Source organism: Lissotriton vulgaris, chromosome 5 (genome assembly GCF_964263255.1).
Source record: "Lissotriton vulgaris chromosome 5, aLisVul1.2, whole genome shotgun sequence".
Lineage (NCBI taxonomy): Eukaryota > Metazoa > Chordata > Amphibia > Caudata > Salamandridae > Lissotriton > Lissotriton vulgaris.
Window position 1 is genome coordinate 1,545,705,989 of NC_141693.1, and position 22,131 is coordinate 1,545,728,119.

The 22,131-nt window shown below is 41.1% G+C and overlaps 17 non-coding genes across 17 annotated transcripts; all 17 read right to left on the reverse strand.

Moving 5' to 3' along the window:
• Positions 1-643: 643 nt before the first annotated feature.
• TRNAR-CCU (transfer RNA arginine (anticodon CCU)) lies at positions 644-716 on the reverse strand. The gene has a single exon. It is a non-coding gene; the product is annotated as a tRNA-Arg (tRNA).
• Positions 717-1,519: 803 nt separating this feature from the next.
• On the reverse strand, positions 1,520-1,592 carry TRNAR-UCG (transfer RNA arginine (anticodon UCG)). Its single transcript has one exon. It is a non-coding gene; the product is annotated as a tRNA-Arg (tRNA).
• A 644-nt stretch (positions 1,593-2,236) lies between these two features.
• Positions 2,237-2,309, reverse strand: TRNAR-CCU (transfer RNA arginine (anticodon CCU)). The gene has a single exon. It is a non-coding gene; the product is annotated as a tRNA-Arg (tRNA).
• Positions 2,310-3,828: 1,519 nt separating this feature from the next.
• TRNAR-CCU (transfer RNA arginine (anticodon CCU)) lies at positions 3,829-3,901 on the reverse strand. The gene has a single exon. It is a non-coding gene; the product is annotated as a tRNA-Arg (tRNA).
• An 803-nt stretch (positions 3,902-4,704) lies between these two features.
• TRNAR-UCG (transfer RNA arginine (anticodon UCG)) lies at positions 4,705-4,777 on the reverse strand. The gene has a single exon. It is a non-coding gene; the product is annotated as a tRNA-Arg (tRNA).
• A 644-nt stretch (positions 4,778-5,421) lies between these two features.
• On the reverse strand, positions 5,422-5,494 carry TRNAR-CCU (transfer RNA arginine (anticodon CCU)). Its single transcript has one exon. It is a non-coding gene; the product is annotated as a tRNA-Arg (tRNA).
• Positions 5,495-7,014: 1,520 nt separating this feature from the next.
• On the reverse strand, positions 7,015-7,087 carry TRNAR-CCU (transfer RNA arginine (anticodon CCU)). Its single transcript has one exon. It is a non-coding gene; the product is annotated as a tRNA-Arg (tRNA).
• An 803-nt stretch (positions 7,088-7,890) lies between these two features.
• TRNAR-UCG (transfer RNA arginine (anticodon UCG)) lies at positions 7,891-7,963 on the reverse strand. Its single transcript has one exon. It is a non-coding gene; the product is annotated as a tRNA-Arg (tRNA).
• A 644-nt stretch (positions 7,964-8,607) lies between these two features.
• On the reverse strand, positions 8,608-8,680 carry TRNAR-CCU (transfer RNA arginine (anticodon CCU)). Its single transcript has one exon. It is a non-coding gene; the product is annotated as a tRNA-Arg (tRNA).
• An 803-nt stretch (positions 8,681-9,483) lies between these two features.
• On the reverse strand, positions 9,484-9,556 carry TRNAR-UCG (transfer RNA arginine (anticodon UCG)). Its single transcript has one exon. It is a non-coding gene; the product is annotated as a tRNA-Arg (tRNA).
• A 644-nt stretch (positions 9,557-10,200) lies between these two features.
• On the reverse strand, positions 10,201-10,273 carry TRNAR-CCU (transfer RNA arginine (anticodon CCU)). Its single transcript has one exon. It is a non-coding gene; the product is annotated as a tRNA-Arg (tRNA).
• Positions 10,274-11,076: 803 nt separating this feature from the next.
• Positions 11,077-11,149, reverse strand: TRNAQ-UUG (transfer RNA glutamine (anticodon UUG)). Its single transcript has one exon. It is a non-coding gene; the product is annotated as a tRNA-Gln (tRNA).
• Positions 11,150-12,667: 1,518 nt separating this feature from the next.
• Positions 12,668-12,740, reverse strand: TRNAR-UCG (transfer RNA arginine (anticodon UCG)). Its single transcript has one exon. It is a non-coding gene; the product is annotated as a tRNA-Arg (tRNA).
• Positions 12,741-13,384: 644 nt separating this feature from the next.
• Positions 13,385-13,457, reverse strand: TRNAR-CCU (transfer RNA arginine (anticodon CCU)). Its single transcript has one exon. It is a non-coding gene; the product is annotated as a tRNA-Arg (tRNA).
• A 2,394-nt stretch (positions 13,458-15,851) lies between these two features.
• On the reverse strand, positions 15,852-15,924 carry TRNAR-UCG (transfer RNA arginine (anticodon UCG)). Its single transcript has one exon. It is a non-coding gene; the product is annotated as a tRNA-Arg (tRNA).
• Positions 15,925-16,568: 644 nt separating this feature from the next.
• TRNAR-CCU (transfer RNA arginine (anticodon CCU)) lies at positions 16,569-16,641 on the reverse strand. Its single transcript has one exon. It is a non-coding gene; the product is annotated as a tRNA-Arg (tRNA).
• Positions 16,642-18,162: 1,521 nt separating this feature from the next.
• Positions 18,163-18,235, reverse strand: TRNAR-CCU (transfer RNA arginine (anticodon CCU)). The gene has a single exon. It is a non-coding gene; the product is annotated as a tRNA-Arg (tRNA).
• Positions 18,236-22,131: the final 3,896 nt, after the last annotated feature.

The following is a 22,131-nucleotide window of genomic DNA, read 5'->3' on the forward strand; positions in this document are numbered from 1 at the left end:
ATATGTCCTGCTGTGCTTATTTTTATAATGTAGGTGGTATGCAAGGATGGGAAATATGATATTGATAGTTATTTAGGTTTACATCCCATTGTGTGTTTTCAGCTCCTTTCAATTAAAGCACTCTTTTGGAATCTATATAATGAAAATGTCACCAGTACGATAAGCTTTTGTTTTCTTTTTTGCATTTAAACCTCTTTCTTCATGAGATTAAAGCTCAGTTGTATGCTTTACATAGCTCTGGATATTTCCAGAAGTGGAGAGAACTGTTTTGACAGTAGTACAAACTGCTCCTTTCTGGATATGCCAATTTACACACGCTCAAAGGTTGTATACGTTTCATGAATCCTGACTTGCCCTATTCAAGTAGCTGAAAGCCTGTCACCACCTCTAGAAACAACAGTTACACCAATCCAATTCAAATAATTTTTTCCAAAGGAATATCTTCTCCCGGGTGAAAGTTGCATCTGACAAAGATAGGTGTTTAAAAATCTACTTTGTAGTTTCAGAACACCAACATGACTCTGTAGAGTACAGAGGTAAAATGGTACCATTTCAAAGTTCCTAATACCACATAAGCTTCTGAGCGGAAGCATGTAATAAATATATCAATTTTTCTGGAAAAGTAAGAGTGGATATTGGTTTTCACCTCAGATGGGACTCGAACCCACAATCCCTGGCTTAGGAGGCCAGTGCCTTATCCATTAGGCCACTGAGGCACAGATGAACACTTGCAGTCTAGAGGCATTATTTAAATGTATTCAATCGTCAAACACTGGTGTCTGCACACAGGACATTTCTCAGTTCTCTCCATAAGTAAACTTCCCATTTTCATCCTCTTCCATCCCCGACTTTAACACTCTGTTCTGTGCTATAATGGACTCTCTGCATTTCGAGCAAGTGGAGAGAAATTGGAGGAGAACCACTCTCGACTCAACACTTCTTCTTTCCTGGATGCTTTTCTCAATAAACTGGGCTTTGACAGTGGTATCAAGCCGTCCTTGTCTTCAGCAGGACACAGAAACAGGCACCAAGTCTCCTAACCAAGTTCAACCACACTCTGCAACTTAATAGACCAATGCTTCACAAATTAGCCAACTGTGTCATCAGCAAAGGCAGCCAATGTGCCAATCCTTTATAATTCTTCTGTAGTAATGTTATTTCTCGTAGGCAAAATTAGCACTTTAACTGCACAAATCGTACAGATTTTACACTTGAAGCACTCCATGAACACATACTTACACACCTTGCATTTCATCTACACACCCTTAAGCTAAAAACCCATTCTGTCAAGTCAAAATTCTGCAACCCTATTACATATTCCGTGCGTGTACATAGAAGCACTTCTTAATGCCACTAACATGAACAAGATTTTAGGCTGAAGATGCAATCTAAATGACTGTGCAGTATATACTCCACTTCATGAATAATTAGGAATGAGAACATGATGGCTATAAGAGTATTGGAAGAGCCTGCTTCCATTCTGAATGGAAATCTGAGATGTGTGACCATTGGCAAAAACTGACCACGAAGGGACTTGAACCCTCAATCTTCTGATCCGAAGTCAGACACCTTATCCATTAGGCCACGCGGTCATATGTCCTGCTGTGCTTATTTTTATAATGTAGGTGGTATACAAGGATGGGAAATATGATATTGATAGTTATTTAGGTTTACATCCCATTGTGTTTTTTCAGCTCCTTTAAATTAAAGCTCTCTTTTGGAATCTATATAATGAGAATGTCACCAGTACGATAAGCTTTTGTTTTCTTTTTTGCATTTAAACCTCTTTCTTCATGAGATTAAAGCTCAGTTGTATGCTTTACATAGCTCTGGATATTTCCAGAAGTGGAGAGAAACTGTTTTGACAGTAGTACAAACTGCTCCTTTCTGGATATGCCAATTTACACACGCTCAAAGGTTGTATACGTTTCATGAATCCTGCCTTGCCCTTTTCAAGTAGCTGAAAGCCTGTCACCACCTCTAGAAACAACAGTTACACCAATCCAATTCAAATCATTTTTTCCAAAGGAATATCTTCTGCCGGGTCAAAGTTGCATCTGACAAAGATAGGTGTTTAAAAATCTACTTTGTAGTTTCAGAACACCAGCATGAGTCCGGAGAGTACAGAAGTAAAATGGTACCATTTCAAAGTTCCTAATACCTCATAAGCTTCTGAGCGGAAGCATGTAATAAATATATAAATTTTTCAAGAAAAGTAATACTGGATATTGGTTTTCACCTCAGATGGGACTCGAACCCACAATCCCTGGCTTAGGAGGCCAGTGCCTTATCCATTAGGCCACTGAGGCACAGATGAACACTTGCAGTCTAGAGGCATTATTTAAATGTATTCAATCGTCAAACACTGGTGTCTGCACACAGGACATTTCTCAGTTCTCTCCATAAGTAAACTTCCCATTTTCATCCTCTTCCATCCCCGACTTTAACACTCTGTTCTGTGCTATAATGGAGGCTCTGCATTTCGCGCAAGTGGAGAGAAATTGGAGGAGAACCACTCTCGACTCAACACTTCTCTTTTCCCGGATGCTTTTCTCAATAAACTGGGCTTTGACAGTGGTATCAAGCCGTCCTTGTCTTCAGCAGGACACAGAAACAGGCACCAAGTCTCCTAACCAAGTTCAACCACACTCTGCAACTTAATAGACCAATGCTTCACAAATTAGCCAACTGTGTCATCAGCAAAGGCAGCCAATGTGCCAATCCTTTATAATTCTTCTGTAGTACTTCTCTTTCTCGTAGGCAAAATTAGCACTTTAACTGCACAAATCATACAGATTTTACACTTGAAGCACTCCATGAACACATACTTACACACCTTGCATTTCATCTACACACCCTTAAGCTAAAAACCCATTCTGTCAAGTCAAAATTCTGCAACCCTATTACATATTCCGTGCGTGTACATAGAAGCACTTCTTAATGCCACTAACATGAACAAGATTTTAGGCTGAAGATGCAATCTAAATGACTGTGCAGTATGTACTCCACTTCATGAATAATTAGGAATGAGAACATGATGGCTATAAGAGTATTGGAAGAGCCTGCTTCCATTCTGAATGGAAATCTGAGTTGTGTGACCATTGGCAAAAACCGACCACGAAGGGACTCGAACCCTCAATCTTCTGATCCAAAGTCAGACGCCTTATCCATTAGGCCAGGCGGTCATATGTCCTGCTGTGCTTATTTTTATAATGTAGGTGGTATGCAAGGATGGGAAATATGATATTGATAGTTATTTAGGTTTACATCCCATTGTGTGTTTTCAGCTCCTTTCAATTAAAGCACTCTTTTGGAATCTATATAATGAAAATGTCACCAGTACGATAAGCTTTTGTTTTCTTTTTTGCATTTAAACCTCTTTCTTCATGAGATTAAAGCTCAGTTGTATGCTTTACATAGCTCTGGATAGTTCCAGAAGTGGAGAGAACTGTTTTGACAGTAGTACAAACTGCTCCTTTCTGGATATGCCAATTTACACACGCTCAAAGGTTGTATACGTTTCATGAATCCTGACTTGCCCTATTCAAGTAGCTGAAAGCCTGTCACCACCTCTAGAAACAACAGTTACACCAATCCAATTCAAATAATTTTTTCCAAAGGAATATCTTCTCCCGGGTCAAAGTTGCATCTGACAAAGATAGGTGTTTAAAAATCTACTTTGTAGTTTCAGAACACCAACATGACTCTGAAGAGTACAGAAGTAAAATGGTACCATTTCAAAGTTCCTAATACCACATAAGCTTCTGAGCGGAAGCATGTAATAAATATATCAATTTTTCTGGAAAAGTAAGAGTGGATATTGGTTTTCACCTCAGATGGGACTCGAACCCACAATCCCTGGCTTAGGAGGCCAGTGCCTTATCCATTAGGCCACTGAGGCACAGATAAACACTTGCAGTCTAGAGGCATTATTTAAATGTATTCAATCGTCAAACACTGGTGTCTGCACACAGGACATTTCTCAGTTCTCTCCATAAGTAAACTTCCCATTTTCATCCTCTTCCATGCCCGACTTTAACACTCTGTTCTGTGCTATAATGGAGGCTCTGCATTTCGAGCAAGTGGAGAGAAATTGGAGGAGAACCACTTTCGACTCAACACTTCTTCTTTCCTGGATGTTTTTCTCAATAAACTGGGCTTTGACAGTGGTATCAAGTCGTCCTTGTCTTCAGCAGGACACAGAAACAGGCACCAAGTCTCCTAACCAAGTTCAACCACACTCTGCAACTTAATATACCAATGCTTTGCAAATTAGCCAACTGTGTCATCAGCAAAGGCAGCCAATGTGCCAATCCTTTATAATTCTTCTGTAGTACTTCTCTTTCTCGTAGGCAAAATTAGAACTTTAACTGCACAAATCATACAGATTTTACACTTGAAGCACTCCATGAACACATACTTACACACCTTGCATTTCATCTACACACCCTTAAGCTAAAAACCCATTCTGTCAAGTCAAAATTCTGCAACCCTATTACATATTCCGTGTGTGTACATAGAAACACTTCTTAATGCCACTAACATGAACAAGATTTTAGGCTGAAGATGCAATCTAAATGACTGTGCAGTATGTACTCCACTTCATGAATAATTAGGAATCAGAACATGATGGCTATAAGAGTATTGGAAGAGCCTGCTTCCATTCTGAATGGAAATCTGAGTTGTGAGACCATTGGCAAAAACCGACCACGAAGGGACTCGAACCATCAATCTTCTGATCCGAAGTCAGACGCCTTATCCATTAGGCCACGCGGTCATATGTCCTGCTGTACTTATTTTTATAATGTAGGTGGTATGCAAGGATGGGAAATATGATATTGATAGTTATTTAGGTTTACATCCCATTGTGTGTTTTCAGCTCCTTTCAATTAAAGCACTCTTTTGGAATCTATATAATGAAAATGTCACCAGTACGATAAGCTTTTGTTTTCTTTTTTGCATTTAAACCTCTTTCTTCATGAGAATAAAGCTCAGTTGGACGCTTTACATAGCTCTGGATATTTCTAGAGGTGGAGAGAAACTGTTTTGACAGTAGTAAAAACTGCTCCTTTCTGGATATGCCAATTTACACATGCTCAAAGGTTGTATACGTTTCATGAATCCTGACTTGCCCTATTCAAGTAGCTGAAAGCCTGTAACCATCTCTAGAAACAACAGTTACACCAATCCAATTCAAATCATTTTTTCCAAAGGAATATCTTCTGCCGGGTCAAAGTTGCATCTGACAAAGATAGGTGTTTAAAAATCTAATTTGTAGTTTCAGAACACCAACATGACTCTGAAGAGTACAGAAGTAAAATGGTACCATTTCAAAGTTCCTAATACCACATAAGCTTCTGAGCGGAAGCATGTAATATATATATCCATTTTTCTGGAAAAGTAAGAGTGGATATTGGTTTTCACCTCAGATGGGACTCGAACCCACAATCCCTGGCTTAGGAGGCCAGTGCCTTATCCATTAGGCCACTGAGGCACAGATAACCACTTGCAGTCTAGAGGCATTATTTAAATGTATTCAATCGTCAAACACTGGTGTCTGCACACAGGACATTTCTCAGTTCTCTCCATAAGTAAACTTCCCATTTTCATCCTCTTCCATGCCCGACTTTAACACTCTGTTCTGTGCTATAATGGAGGCTCTGCCTTTCGAGCAAGTGGAGAGAAATTGGAGGAGAACCACTTTCGACTCAACACTTCTTCTTTCCTGGATGTTTTTCTCAATAAACTGGGCTTTGACAGTGGTATCAAGCCGTCCTTGTCTTCAGCAGGACACAGAAACAGGCACCAAGTCTCCTAACCAAGTTCAACCACACTCTGCAACTTAATATACCAATGCTTTGCAAATTAGCCAACTGTGTCATCAGCAAAGGCAGCCAATGTGCCAATCCTTTATAATTATTCTGTAGTACTTTTCTTTCTCGTAGGCAAAATTAGCACTTTAACTGCACAAATCATACAGATTTTATACTTGAAGCACTCCATGGACACATACTTACACACCTTGCATTTCATCTACACACCCTTAAGCTAAAAACCCATTCTGTCAAGTCAAAATTCTGCAACCCTATTACATATTCCGTGCGTGTACATAGAAGCACTTCTTAATGCCACTAACATGAACAAGATTTTAGGCTGAAGATGCAATCTAAATGACTGTGCAGTATGTACTCCACTTCATAAATAATTAGGAATGAGAACATGATGGCTATAAGAGTATTGGAAGAGCCTGCTTCCATTCTGAATGGAAATCTGAGTTGTGTGACCATTGGCAAAAACCAACCATGAAGGGACTCGAACCCTCAATCTTCTGATCCGAAGTCAGTCGCCTTATCCATTAGGCCACGCGGTCATATGTCCTGCGGTGCTTATTTTTATAATGTAGGTGGTATGAAAGGATGGGAAATATGATATTGATAGTTCTTTAGGTTTACATCCCATTGTGTGTTTTCAGCTCCTTTCAATTAAAGCACTCTTTTGGAATCTATATAATGAAAATGTCTCCAGTACGATAAGCTTTTGTTTTCTTTTTTGCATTTAAACCTCTTTCTTCATGAGAATAAAGCTCAGTTGTATGCTTTACATAGCTCTGGATATTTCTAGAGGTGGAGAGAAACTGTTTTGACAGTAGTAAAAACTGCTCCTTTCTGGATATGCCAATTTACTCACGCTCAAAGGTTGTATACGTTTCATGAATCCTGACTTGCCCTATTCAAGTAGCTGAAAGCCTGTCACCACCTCTAGAAACAACAGTTACACCAATCCAATTCAAATCATTTTTTCCAAAGGAATATCTTCTGCCGGGTCAAAGTTGCATCCGACAAAGATAGGTGTTTAAAAATCTACTTTGTAGTTTCAGAACACCAACATGACTCTGAAGAGTACAGAAGTAAAATGGTACCATTTCAAAGTTCCTAATACCACATAAGCTTCTGAGCGGAAGCATATAATAAATATATCAATTTTTCTGGAAAAGTAAGAGTGGATATTGGTTTTCACCTCAGATGGGACTCGAACCCACAATCCCTGGCTTAGGAGGCCAGTGCCTTATCCATTAGGCCACTGAGGCACATATAAACACGTGCAGTCTAGAGGCATTATTTAAATGTATTCAATCCTCAAACACTGGTGTCTGCACACAGGACATTTCTCAGTTCTCTCCGTAAGTAAACTTTCCATTTTCATCCTCTTCCATCCCCGACTTCAACACTCTGTTCTGTGCTATAATGGAGGCTCTGCATTTCGCGCAAGTGGAGAGAAATTGGAGGAGAACCACTTTCGACTCAACACTTCTTCTTTCCTGGATGCTTTTCTCAATAAACTGGGCTTTGACAGTGGTATCAAGCCGTCCTTGTCTTCAGCAGGACACAGAAACAGGCACCAAGTCTCCTAACCAAGTTCAACCACACTCTGCAACTTAATAGACCAATGCTTCACAAATTAGCCAACTGTGTCATCAGCAAAGGCAGCCAATGTGCCAATCCTTTATAATTCTTCTGTAGTACTTCTCTTTCTCGTAGGCAAAATTAGCACTTTAACTGCACAAATCATACAGATTTTACACTTGAAGCACTCCATGAACACATACTTACACACCTTGCATTTCATCTACACACCCTTAAGCTAAAAACCCATTCTGTCAAGTCAAAATTCTGCAACCCTATTACATATTCTGTGCGTGTACATAGAAGCACTTCTTAATGCCACTAACATGAACAAGATTTTAGGCTGAAGATGCAATCTAAATGACTGTGCAGTATGTACTCCACTTCATGAATAATTAGGAATAAGAACATGATGGCTATAAGAGTATTGGAAGAGCCTGCTTCGATTCTGAATGGAAATCTGAGTTGTGTGACCATTGGCAAAAACCGACCACGAAGGGACTCGAACCCTCAATCTTCTGATACGAAGTCAGACGCCTTATCCATTAGGCCACGCGGTCATATGTCCTGCTGTGCTTATTTTTATAATGTAGGTGGTATGCAAGGATGGGAAATATGATATTGATAGTTATTTAGGTTTACATCCCATTGTGTGTTTTCAGCTCCTTTCAATTAAAGCACTCTTTTGGAATCTATATAAGGAAAATGTCTCCAGTACGATAAGCTTTTGTTTTCTTTTTTGCATTTAAACCTCTTTCTTCATGAGAATAAAGCTCAGTTGTATGCTTTACATAGCTCTGGATATTTCTAGAGGTGGAGAGAAACTGTTTTGACAGTAGTAAAAACTGCTCCTTTCTGGATATGCAAATTTACACACGCTCAAAGGTTGTATACGTTTCATGAATCCTGACTTGCCCTATTCAAGTAGCTGAAAGCCTGTCACCACCTCTAGAAACAACAGTTACACCAATCCAATTCAAATCATTTTTTCCAAAGGAATATCTTCTGCCGGGTCAAAGTTTCATCTGACAAAGATAGGTGTTTAAAAATCTACTTTGTAGTTTCAGAACACCAACATGACTCTGAAGAGTACAGAAGTAAAATGGTACCATTTCAAAGTTCCTAATACCACATAAGCTTCTGAGCGGAAGCATGTAATAAATATACCAATTTTTCTGGAAAAGTAAGAGTGGATGTTGGTTTTCACCTCAGATGGGACTCGAACCCACAATCCCTGGCTTAGGAGGCCAGTGCCTTATCCATTAGGCCACTGAGGCACATATAATCATTTGCAGTCTAGAGGCATTATTTGAATGTATTCAATCGTCAAACACTGGTGTCTGCACACAGGACATTTCTCAGTTCTCTCCATAAGTAAACTTCCCATTTTCATCCTCTTCCATCCCTGACTTTAACACTCTGTTCTGTGCTATAATGGAGGCTCTGCATTTCGCGCAAGTGGAGAGAAATTGGAGGAGAACCACTTTTGACTCAACACTTCTTCTTTCCTGGATGCTTTTCTCAATAAACTGGGCTTTGACAGTGGTATCAAGCCGTCCTTGTCTTCAGCAGGACACAGAAACAGGCACCAAGTCTCCTAACCAAGTTCAACCACACTCTGCAACTTAATAGACCAATGCTTCACAAATTAGCCAACTGTGTCATCAGCAAAGGCAGCCAATGTGCCAATCCTTTATAATTCTTCTGTAGTACTTCTCTTTCTCGTAGGCAAAATTAGCACTTTAACTGCACAAATCATACAGATTTTACACTTGAAGCACTCCATGAACACATACTTACACACCTTGCATTTCATCTACACACCCTTAAGCTAAAAACCCATTCTGTCAAGTCAAAATTCTGCAACCCTATTACATATTCCGTGCGTGTACATAGAAGCACTTCTTAATGCCACTAACATGAACAAGATTTTAGGCTGAAGATGCAATCTAAATGACTGTGCAGTATGTACTCCACTTCATGAATAATTAGGAATAAGAACATGATGGCTATAAGAGTATTGGAAGAGCCTGCTTCCATTCTGAATGGAAATCTGAGTTGTGTGACCATTGGCAAAAACCGACCACGAAGGGACTCGAACCCTCAATCTTCTGATACGAAGTCAGACGCCTTATCCATTAGGCCACGCGGTCATATGTCCTGCTGTGCTTATTTTCATAATGTAGGTGGTATGCAAGGATGGGAAATATGATATTGATAGTTATTTAGGTTTACATCCCATTGTGTGTTTTCAGCTCCTTTCAATTAAAGCACTCTTTTGGAATCTATATAATGAAAATGTCTCCAGTACGATAAGCTTTTGTTTTCTTTTTTGCATTTAAACCTCTTTCTTCATGAGAATAAAGCTCAGTTGTATGCTTTACATAGCTCTGGATATTTCTAGAGGTGGAGAGAAACTGTTTTGACAGTAGTAAAAACTGCTCCTTTCTGGATATGCCAATTTACACACGCTCAAAGGTTGTATACGTTTCATGAATCCTGACTTGCCCTATTCAAGTAGCTGAAAGCCTGTCACCACCTCTAGAAACAACAGTTACACCAATCCAATTCAAATCATTTTTTCCAAAGGAATATCTTCTGCCGGGTCAAAGTTTCATCTGACAAAGATAGGTGTTTAAAAATCTACTTTGTAGTTTCAGAACACCAACATGACTCTGAAGAGTACAGAAGTAAAATGGTACCATTTCAAAGTTCCTAATACCACATAAGCTTCTGAGCGGAAGCATGTAATAAATATATCAATTTTTCTGGAAAAGTAAGAGTGGATATTGGTTTTCACCTCAGATGGAACTCGAACCCACAATCCCTGGCTTAGGAGGCCAGTGCCTTATCCATTAGGCCACTGAGGCACAAATAAACACTTGCAGTCTAGAGGCATTATTTAAATGCATTCAATCGTCAAACACTGGTGTCTGCACACGGGACATTTCTCAGTTCTCTCAATCAGTAAACTTCCCATTTTCATCCTCTTCCATCCCCAACTTTAACACTCTGTTCTGTGCTATAATGGACTCTCTGCATTTCGAGCAAGTGGAGAGAAATTGGAGGAGAACCACTCTCGACTCAACACTTCTTCTTTCCTGGATGCGTTTCTCAATAAACTGGGCTTTGACAATGGTATCAAGCCGTCCTTGTCTTCAGCAGGACACAGAAACAGGCACCAATTCTCCTAACCAAGTTCAACCACACTCTGCAACTTAATAGACCAATGCTTCACAAATTAGCCAACTGTGTCATCAGCAAAGGAAGCCAATGTGCCAATCCTTTATAATTCTTCTGTAGTACTTCTCTTTCTCGTAGGCAAAATTAGAACTTTAACTGCACAAATCATACAGATTTTACACTTGAAGCACTCCATAAACACATACTTACACACCTTGCATTTCATCTACACACCCTTAAGCTAAAAACCCATTCTGTCAAGTCAAAATTCTGCAACCCTATTACATATTCCATGTGTGTACATAGAAGCACTTCTTAATGCCACTAACATGAACAAGATTTTAGGCTGGAGATGCAATCTAAATGACTGTGCAGTATGTACTCCACTTCATGAATAATTAGGAATGAGAACATGATGGCTATAAGAGTATTGGAAGGGCCTGCTTCCATTCTGAATGGAAATCTGAGTTGTGTGACCATTGGCAAAAACCGACCACGAAGGGACTCGAACCCTCAATCTTCTGATCCAAAGTCAGACGCCTTATCCATTAGGCCACGCGGTCATATGTCCTGCTGTACTTATTTTTATAATGTAGTGGTATGAAAGGATGGGAAATATGATATTGATAGTTATTTAGGTTTACATCCCATTGTGTGTTTTCAGCTCCTTTCAATTAAAGCACTCTTTTGGAATCTATATAATGAAAATGTCACCAGTACGATAAGCTTTTGTTTTCTTTTTTGCATTTAAACCTCTTTCTTCATGAGAATAAAGCTCAGTTGTACGCTTTACATAGCTCTGGATATTTCTAGAGGTGGAGAGAAACTGTTTTGACAGTAGTAAAAACTGCTCCTTTCTGGATATGCCAATTTACACACGCTCAAAGGTTGTATACGTTTCATGAATCCTGACTTGCCCTATTCAAGTAGCTGAAAGCCTGTCACCACCTCTAGAAACAACAGTTACACCAATCCAATTCAAATCATTTTTTCCAAAGGAATATCTTCTGCCGGGTCAAAGTTGCATCTGACAAAGATAGGTGTTTAAAAATCTACTTTGTAGTTTCAGAACACCAACATGACTCTGAAGAGTACAGAAGTAAAATGGTACCATTTCAAAGTTCCTAATACCACATAAGCTTCTGAGCGGAAGCATGTAATAAATATATCAATTTTTCTGGAAAAGTAAGAGTGGATATTGGTTTTCACTCAGATGGGACTCGAACCCACAATCCCTGGCTTAGGAGGCCAGTGCCTTATCCATTAGGCCACTGAGGCACATATACGCACTTGCAGTCTAGAGGCATTATTTAAATGTATTCAATCGTCAAACACTGGTGTCTGCACACAGGACATTTCTCAGTTCTCTCCATAAGTAAACTTCCCATTTTCATCCTCTTCCATCCCCGACTTTAACACTCTGTTCTGTGCTATAATGGAGGCTCTGCATTTCGCGCAAGTGGAGAGAAATTGGAGGAGAACCACTTTTGACTCAACACTTCTTCTTTCCTGGATGCTTTTCTCAATAAACTGGGCTTTGACAGTGGTATCAAGCCGTCCTTGTCTTCAGCAGGACACAGAAACAGGCACCAAGTCTCCTAACCAAGTTCAACCACACTCTGCAACTTAATAGACCAATGCTTCACAAATTAGCCAACTGTGTCATCAGCAAAGGCAGCCAATGTGCCAATCCTTTATAATTCTTCTGTAGTACTTCTCTTTCTCGTAGGCAAAATTAGCACTTTAACTGCACAAATCATACAGATTTTACACTTGAAGCACTCCATGAACACATACTTACACACCTTGCATTTCATCTACACACCCTTAAGCTAAAAACCCATTCTGTCAAGTCAAAATTCTGCAACCCTATTACATATTCCGTGCGTGTACATAGAAGCACTTCTTAATGCCACTAACATGAACAAGATTTTAGGCTGAAGATGCAATCTAAATGACTGTGCAGTATGTACTCCACTGCATGAATAATTAGGAATAAGAACATGATGGCTATAAGAGTATTGGAAGAGCCTGCTTCCATTCTGAATGGAAATCTGAGTTGTGTGACCATTGGCAAAAACCGACCACGAAGGGACTCGAACCCTCAATCTTCTGATACGAAGTCAGACGCCTTATCCATTAGGCCACGAGGTCATATGTCCTGCTGTGCTTATTTTCATAATGTAGGTGGTATGCAAGGATGGGAAATATGATATTGATAGTTATTTAGGTTTACATCCCATTGTGTGTTTTCAGCTCCTTTCAATTAAAGCACTCTTTTGGAATCTATATAATGAAAATGTCTCCAGTACAATAAGCTTTTGTTTTCTTTTTTGCATTTAAACCTCTTTCTTCATGAGAATAAAGCTCAGTTGTATGCTTTACATAGCTCTGGATATTTCTAGAGGTGGAGAGAAACTGTTTTGACAGTAGTAAAAACTGCTCCTTTCTGGATATGCCAATTTACACACGCTCAAAGGTTGTATACGTTTCATGAATCCTGACTTGCCCTATTCAAGTAGCTGAAAGCCTGTCACCACCTCTAGAAACAACAGTTACACCAATCCAATTCAAATCATTTTTTCCAAAGGAATATCTTCTGCCGGGTCAAAGTTTCATCTGACAAAGATAGGTGTTTAAAAATCTACTTTGTAGTTTCAGAACACCAACATGACTCTGAAGAGTACAGAAGTAAAATGGTACCATTTCAAAGTTCCTAATACCACATAAGCTTCTGAGCGGAAGCATGTAATAAATATATCAATTTTTCTGGAAAAGTAAGAGTGGATATTGGTTTTCACCTCAGATGGGACTCGAACCCACAATCCCTGGCTTAGGAGGCCAGTGCCTTATCCATTAGGCCACTGAGGCACAAATAAACACTTGCAGTCTAGAGGCATTATTTAAATGCATTCAATCGTCAAACACTGGTGTCTGCACACGGGACATTTCTCAGTTCTCTCCATCAGTAAACTTCCCATTTTCATCCTCTTCCATCCCCAACTTTAACACTCTGTTCTGTGCTATAATGGACTCTCTGCATTTCGAGCAAGTGGAGAGAAATTGGAGGAGAACCACTCTCGACTCAACACTTCTTCTTTCCTGGATGCGTTTCTCAATAAACTGGGCTTTGACAATGGTATCAAGCCGTCCTTGTCTTCAGCAGGACACAGAAACAGGCACCAATTCTCCTAACCAAGTTCAACCACACTCTGCAACTTAATAGACCAATGCTTCACAAATTAGCCAACTGTGTCATCAGCAAAGGCAGCCAATGTGCCAATCCTTTATAATTCTTCTGTAGTACTTCTCTTTCTCGTAGGCAAAATTAGAACTTTAACTGCACAAATCATACAGATTTTACACTTGAAGCACTCCATGAACACATACTTACACACCTTGCATTTCATCTACACACCCTTAAGCTAAAAACCCATTCTGTCAAGTCAAAATTCTGCAACCCTATTACATATTCCATGTGTGTACATAGAAGCACTTCTTAATGCCACTAACATGAACAAGATTTTAGGCTGGAGATGCAATCTAAATGACTGTGCAGTATGTACTCCACTTCATGAATAATTAGGAATGAGAACATGATGGCTATAAGAGTATTGGAAGGGCCTGCTTCCATTCTGAATGGAAATCTGAGTTGTGTGACCATTGGCAAAACCCGACCACGAAGGGACTCGAACCATCAATCTTCTGATCCGAAGTCAGACGCCTTATCCATTAGGCCACACGGTCATATGTCCTGCTGTACTTATTTTTATAATGTAGTGGTATGAAAGGATGGGAAATATGATATTGATAGTTATTTAGGTTTACATCCCATTGTGTGTTTTCAGCTCCTTTCAATTAAAGCACTCTTTTGGAATCTATATAATGAAAATGTCACCAGTACGATAAGCTTTTGTTTTCTTTTTTGAATTTAAACCTCTTTCTTCATGAGAATAAAGCTCAGTTGTACGCTTTACATAGCTGTGGATATTTCTAGAGGTGGAGAGAAACTGTTTTGACAGTAGTAAAAACTGCTCCTTTCTGGATATGCCAATTTACACACGCTCAAAGGTTGTATACGTTTCATGAATCCTGACTTGCCCTATTCAAGTAGTAGAAAGCCTGTCACCACCTCTAGAAACAACAGTTACACCAATCCAATTCAAATCATTTTTTCCAAAGGAATATCTTCTGCCGGGTCAAAGTTGCATCTGACAAAGATAGGTGTTTAAAAATCTACTTTGTAGTTTCAGAACACCAACATGACTCTGAAGAGTAAAGAAGTAAAATGGTACCATTTCAAAGTTCCTAATACCACATAAGCTTCTGAGCGGAAGCATGTAATAAATATATCAATTTTTCTGGAAAAGTAAGAGTGGATATTGGTTTTCACTCAGATGGGACTCGAACCCACAATCCCTGGCTTAGGAGGCCAGTGCCTTATCCATTAGGCCACTGAGGCACATATAAGCACTTGCAGTCTAGAGGCATTATTTAAATGTATTCAATCGTCAAACACTGGTGTCTGCACACAGGACATTTCTCAGTTCTCTCCATAAGTAAACTTCCCATTTTCATCCTCTTCCATCCCCGACTTTAACACTCTGTTCTGTGCTATAATGGACTCTCTGCATTTCGAGCAAGTGGAGAGAAATTGGAGGAGAACCACTCTCGACTCAACACTTCTTCTTTCCTGATTGCTTTTCTCAATAGACTGGGCTTTGACAGTGGTATCTAGCCGTCCTTGTCTTCAGCAGGACACAGAAACAGGCACCAAGTCTCCTAACCAAGTTCAACCATACTCTGCAACTTAATAGACCAATGCTTCACAAATTAGCCAACTGTGTCATCAGCAAAGGCAGCCAATGTGCCAATCCTTTATAATTCTTCTGTAGTACTTCTCTTTCTCGTAGGCAAAATTAGCACTTTAACTGCACAAATCATACAGATTTTACACTTAAAGCACTCCATGAACACATACTTACACACCTTGCATTTCATCTACACACCCTTAAGCTAAAAACCCATTCTGTCAAGTCAAAATTCTGCAACCCTATTACATATTCTGTGCGTGTACATAGAAGCACTTCTTAATGCCACTAACATGAACAAGATTTTAGGCTGAAGATGCAATCTAAATGACTGTGCAGTATGTACTCCACTTCATGAATAATTAGGAATAAGAACATGATGGCTATAAGAGTATTGGAAGAGCCTGCTTCCATTCTGAATGGAAATCTGAGTTGTGTGACCATTGGCAAAAACCGACCACGAAGGGACTCGAACCCTCAATCTTCTGATACGAAGTCAGATGCCTTATCCATTAGGCCACGCGGTCATATGTCCTGCTGTGCTTATTTTTATAATGTAGGTGGTATGCAAGGATGGGAAATATGATATTGATAGGTATTTAGGTTTACATCCCATTGTGTGTTTTCAGCTCCTTTCAATTAAAGCACTCTTTTGGAATCTATATAATGAAAATGTCTCCAGTACGATAAAGTTTTATTTTCTTTTTTGCATTTAAACCTCTTTCTTCATGAGAATAAAGCTCAGTTGTATGCTTTACATAGCTCTGGATATTTCTAGAGGTGGAGAGAAACTGTTTTGACAGTAGTAAAAACTGCTCCTTTCTGGATATGCCAATTTACACACGCTCAAAGGTTGTATACGTTTCATGAATCCTGACTTGCCCTATTCAAGTAGCTGAAAGCCTGTCACCACCTCTAGAAACAACAGTTACACCAATCCAATTCAAATCATTTTTTCCAAAGGAATATCTTCTGCCGGGTCAAAGTTTCATCTGACAAAGATAGGTGTTTAAAAATCTACTTTGTAGTTTCAGAACACCAACATGACTCTGAAGAGTACAGAAGTAAAATGGTACCATTTCAAAGTTCCTAATACCACATAAGCTTCTGAGCGGAAGCATGTAATAAATATACCAATTTTTCTGGAAAAGTAAGAGTGGATATTGGTTTTCACCTCAGATGGGACTCGAACCCACAATCCCTGGCTTAGGAGGCCAGTGCCTTATCCATTAGGCCACTGAGGCACATATAAACATTTGCAGTCTAGAGGCATTATTTAAATGTATTCAATCGTCAAACACTGGTGTCTGCACACAGGACATTTCTCAGTTCTCTCCATAAGTAAACTTCCCATTTTCATCCTCTTCTATCCCCGACTTTAACACTCTGTTCTGTGCTATAATGGAGGCTCTGCATTTCGCGCAAGTGGAGAGAAATTGGAGGAGAACCACTTTCGACTCAACACTTCTTCTTTCCTGGATGCTTTTCTCAATAAACTGGGCTTTGACAGTGGTATCAAGCCGTCCTTGTCTTCAGCAGGACACAGAAACAGGCACCAAGTCTCCTAACCAAGTTCAACCACACTCTGCAACTTAATAGACCAATGCTTCACAAATTAGCCAACTGTGTCATCAGCAAAGGCAGCCAATGTGCCAATCCTTTATAATTCTTCTGTAGTACTTCTCTTTCTCGTAGGCAAAATTAGCACTTTAACTGCACAAATCATAGAGATTTTACACTTGAAGCACTCCATGAACACATACTTACACACCTTGCATTTCATCTACACACCCTTAAGCTAAAAACCCATTCTGTCAAGTCAAAATTCTGCAACCCTATTACATATTCCGTGCGTGTACATAGAAGCACTTCTTAATGCCATTTAACATGAACAAGATTTTAGGCTGAAGATGCAATCTAAATGACTGTGCAGTATGTACTCCACTTCATGAATAATTAGGAATAAGAACATGATGGCTATAAGAGTATTGGAAGAGCCTGCTTCCATTCTGAATGGAAATCTGAGTTGTGTGACCATTGGCAAAAACCGACCACGAAGGGACTCGAACCCTCAATCTTCTGATACGAAGTTAGACGCCTTATCCATTAGGCCACGCGGTCATATGTCCTGCTGTGCTTATTTTTATAATGTAGGTGGTATGCAAGGATGGGAAATATGATATTGATAGTTATTTAGGTTTACATCCCATTGTGTGTTTTCAGCTCCTTTCAATTAAAGCACTCTTTTGGAATCTATATAATGAAAATGTCTCCAGTACGATAAGCTTTTGTTTTCTTTTTTGCATTTAAACCTCTTTCTTCATGAGAATAAAGCTCAGTTGTATGCTTTACATAGCTCTGGATATTTCTAGAGGTGGAGAGAAACTGTTTTGACAGTAGTAAAAACTGCTCCTTTCTGGATATGCCAATTTACACACGCTCAAAGGTTGTATACGTTTCATGAATCCTGACTTGCCCTATTCAAGTAGCTGAAAGCCTGTCACCACCTCTAGAAACAACAGTTACACCAATCCAATTCAAATCATTTTTTCCAAAGGAATATCTTCTGCCGGGTCAAAGTTTCATCTGACAAAGATAGGTGTTTAAAAATATACTTTGTAGTTTCAGAACACCAACATGACTCTGAAGAGTACAGAAGTAAAATGGTACCATTTCAAAGTTCCTAATACCACATAAGCTTCTGAGCGGAAGCATGTAATAAATATATCAATTGTTCTGGAAAAATAAGAGTGGATATTGGTTTTCACCTCAGATGGGACTCGAACCCACAATCCCTGGCTTAGGAGGCCAGTGCCTTATCCATTAGGCCACTGAGGCACATATAAACACTTGCAGTTTAGAGGCATTATTTAAATGTATTCAAGCGTCAAACACTGGTGTCTGAACACAGGACATTTCTCAGTTCTCTCCATAAGTAAACTTCCCATTTTCATCCTCTTCCATCCCCAACTTTAACACTCTGTTTTGTGCTATAATGGAGGCTCTTGCATTTCGCGCAAGTGGAGAGAAATTGGAGGAGAACCACTTTCGACTCAACACTTCTTCTTTCCTGGATGCTTTTCTCAATAAACTGGGCTTTGACAGTGGTATCAAGCCGTCCTTGTCTTCAGCAGGACACAGAAACAGGCACCAAGTCTCCTAACCAAGTTCAACCACACTCTGCAACTTAATAGACCAATGCTTCACAAATTAGCCAACTGTGTCATCAGCAAAGGCAGCCAATGTGCCAATCCTTTATAATTCTTCTGTAGTACTTCTCTTTCTCGTAGGCAAAATTAGCACTTTAACTGCACAAATCATACAGATTTTACACTTGAAGCACTCCATGAACACATACTTACACACCTTGCATTTCATCTACACACCCTTAAGCTAAAAACCCATTCTGTCAAGTCAAAATTCTGCAACCCTATTACATATTCCGTGCGTGTACATAGAAGCACTTCTTAATGCCACTAACATGAACAAGCTTTTAGGCTGAAGATGCAATCTAAATGACTGTGCAGTATGTACTCCACTTCATGAATAATTAGGAATAAGAACATGATGGCTATAAGAGTATTGGAAGAGCCTGCTTCCATTCTGAATGGAAATCTGAGTTGTGTGACCATTGGCAAAAACCGACCACGAAGGGACTCGAACCCTCAATCTTCTGATACAAAGTCAGACGCCTTATCCATTAGGCCACGCAGTCATATGTCCTGCTGTGCTTATTTTTATAATGTAGGTGGTATGCAAGGATGGTAAATATGATATTGATAGTTATTTAGGTTTACATCCCATTGTGTGTGTAGGAGAGTAGGGTCTGCTATCCTATGGTCACCCCAAATTTTTGCTTTTTGCTTCACTGGTTTCTGACTTAATGTGGCTGTGGGCCTGCTAATCAGACCCACAGCCTGCTGTTCTCTCTCTAAATTACTGCCAATGCACTCTAGGTGCATTACGAATTGGAACTGGTTCACCTTATGAGCCCCTGTATAAGTGCACCCTAGGTGCCCAGGGCATAGGTGTATCCAAGGCCTACCAGGGGCTGCAGCATGTATTATGCCACCCCTGGCCTGGCCTCCATATTTGACACAACTGGCTGATCACTCAGCTGGGGTAAGTCGGTGTAACCACCTCTTACTTAGGTACAGTATGTCTGTGCCTAACCCTAAACTGGACACATATGTTCCTATCAGCCACTCCTATGGAAGGCCTCATCAATCCTGGAGGCAGAGTGCTTGGAAATATGTGAGATGGTGCTCTAGCATGAGCTGAGCCTGTCTGCAGCTGTCGGGAACAACTCCCTAAGCTGTTCCGGGATATCGCGGTTAAATGCTATCTTTGGTTTGGCTTTATCAAAACATGTCGAGTAAGGTGTCATACGAATTGGAATACTATCCCCTCGCCAATTCTGGCGACGGGGATAGCATTCCACCCTTCTAGAGGGACACAACATGTGTGTAGCCTTAACCCCGGTTAAAGTTAAACAGAGCCTCAGCTTCACAAAATGGACGCTGCCACCACAGACACAAGTCTGGCCTCCTGCTGCTGACCGAAACTCGGCAGATGGTGGCCTGGACAAAGGGTTTCCTGCCTTGGGAGGTGCGAGCACCACCCCAGACAGGATTTTGTGTATTGGGTAGGACAGGGCTGAATAGAATCAGACATGCCCGGGGCACACAAGGTGTCCCCGTGCATAGGCCAGCCCAAACCGGTTCTGGGGCCTTCCAGCCCCAGTCCTGGCGCGGAGCTGGACAAAGGAAAGGGGGTGTAACCGCCCCCCTTCCTGGTTCCTCCCAGAGGAGGGACCTAGTAGGTGATCCACCCCCTAGATTGAGAATAAGAGGGGGAGCAGTGCCATTGCACAGCAGATCATCCCGAAATCAACTTTAAACAAGAAGAAGACTGGACTTCGACATTCTGCTGCACAGAAGACTGAAGAGAATCTCCCTTGTGGCCAAGGAGTGACCACCCTGTGAACACAGGTACCAACCAGCAACTCGACGTCTGCTTTGCCGCCGCCTCCCGCCGGAGACCGAGCCCAGAGCCCGACAAGAACCAGACTCCCAGACCTCTCAGAGCCCGATCCACAGTCCCTGCAAAGAAGGGACCCGTGGAGGCACCGAGTGACGTGGGACCGGACCTCTTGAAAGACACCCGAAAAGCTGACTGCGCAGCTTCTGAGGCATCCTCGACGTTGTGCTTTGGGGATTGAGAACCCCCACCACCGAGCAGCCCTTGCACCGAAGATCGGCCCTCCAGCATCTCCACGATCTGCGTGGGGCCCTTTTGCATTGTGCCACTCGACGCGCCATCCCGGCCACTAGCCACGCGGCCAGCGGCCATCTTGGCGACGAACCCGAAGATTTAAACAGCAGGTCTGGTTGCTCCAGACCTACCCAAGCTCCTGTGAAAAGGAGCACCCGCTCTGACCTTGCTGGTCCGAGTGAACAGCATCTTTCAACCTCTGCGTGGCTTGCATTTGCCAAGGCCTGTTTGCTCCGATCAGGTCGCCGACACCGCCAACAGCGAGAAGCCTACGTGGGACAGCTCGTGACCGACTCCTGGACGTCCTCGACCCCGGGTATCCACGTGGCTGCAGAAAGAAGCTACCCGACAACACCTGTTTGCACCCGACATCGCCTGGTTCCACTCTGGTTCCACGGTAGTCACTGGCTAGTGACTTTGAACACTGTCCCCTCTGCTTTCAGGTCTTCAACTCTTCAGATCCACCCTTGGATCCACCGGAACTCTTCTCATCGAGCCGCCTGCAGCATCTTCAGCTCCAAGCACCATCGACCAGCGTGACGAAACCCGACACATCTTCGACCCTGTGCACCCGCTTCCTGTGGGTGAGGTAACTCAGCTCCGCCGGTGCTCCTGCACTGGTACACATCCCAAGGGCCTGTGTTTTAAGTTTCAGCTCCGTAGGTCACTCGGAAGGTTCCTAACTTTCTAACTTGGTGCTTTTTACGCACCATAGACTTTGTATTGAGAAGTGCGTGCACTTTGAACATTGCACCCGAGTCCCGTGGGCCTTTCCCGACTTAGTTAACTCCAGTCTCGAATAGCTCCAGCGATTCCCAAGGCCCTAGGCCTCTTCACTTTCCTTTAGGTATCTCTTATACCACTTTCTTAGTATATGGTTTAGGTGGCCCCTAGGGCTCATCCATATTGTGCAACTTTTGTGTATTTTAAACTGTCTTGTGATTTTACGCTTGTGCTTCTGTGCTCATAAAGAGTCCAGGGGATTTAATAGTTAATAAATCAATATATATTTTCAATATATATCTGTGTGGTGTCCCTTTCATTTGGTATTCAAGGGGGTTGTGTATGGTATAACAGCTGGCTTCACATGCCTTTCAGAGTTTAGCCTAAGACTGCTTTGTCCACGTTACCACTAGGATAACTGGTCTACAAGGTTGAATTACAACCATCATCATAAGGGTTGCTTGGCATGGTACAAAGTGATCACTAGAACTAGTGAGCATTATATACCAGGCCAACTTCTCACATTGGTGAGCAGCGGATTGGGATCTGAGCTTGCTGTTGTTTTACCATTACAATCTTTGAGATTATCATTTGAAAGATCATACAGGTACCTGCTAGGTACATATAAAACAAGACTAGTATACTTAAGTTCTACTGAACTTAGTTGTTGTAGAGCAAAGGGAGTAGCACACCCTAGCTACAACTACTAGATAGGTTTAGTAGGTAAACACCAGTGT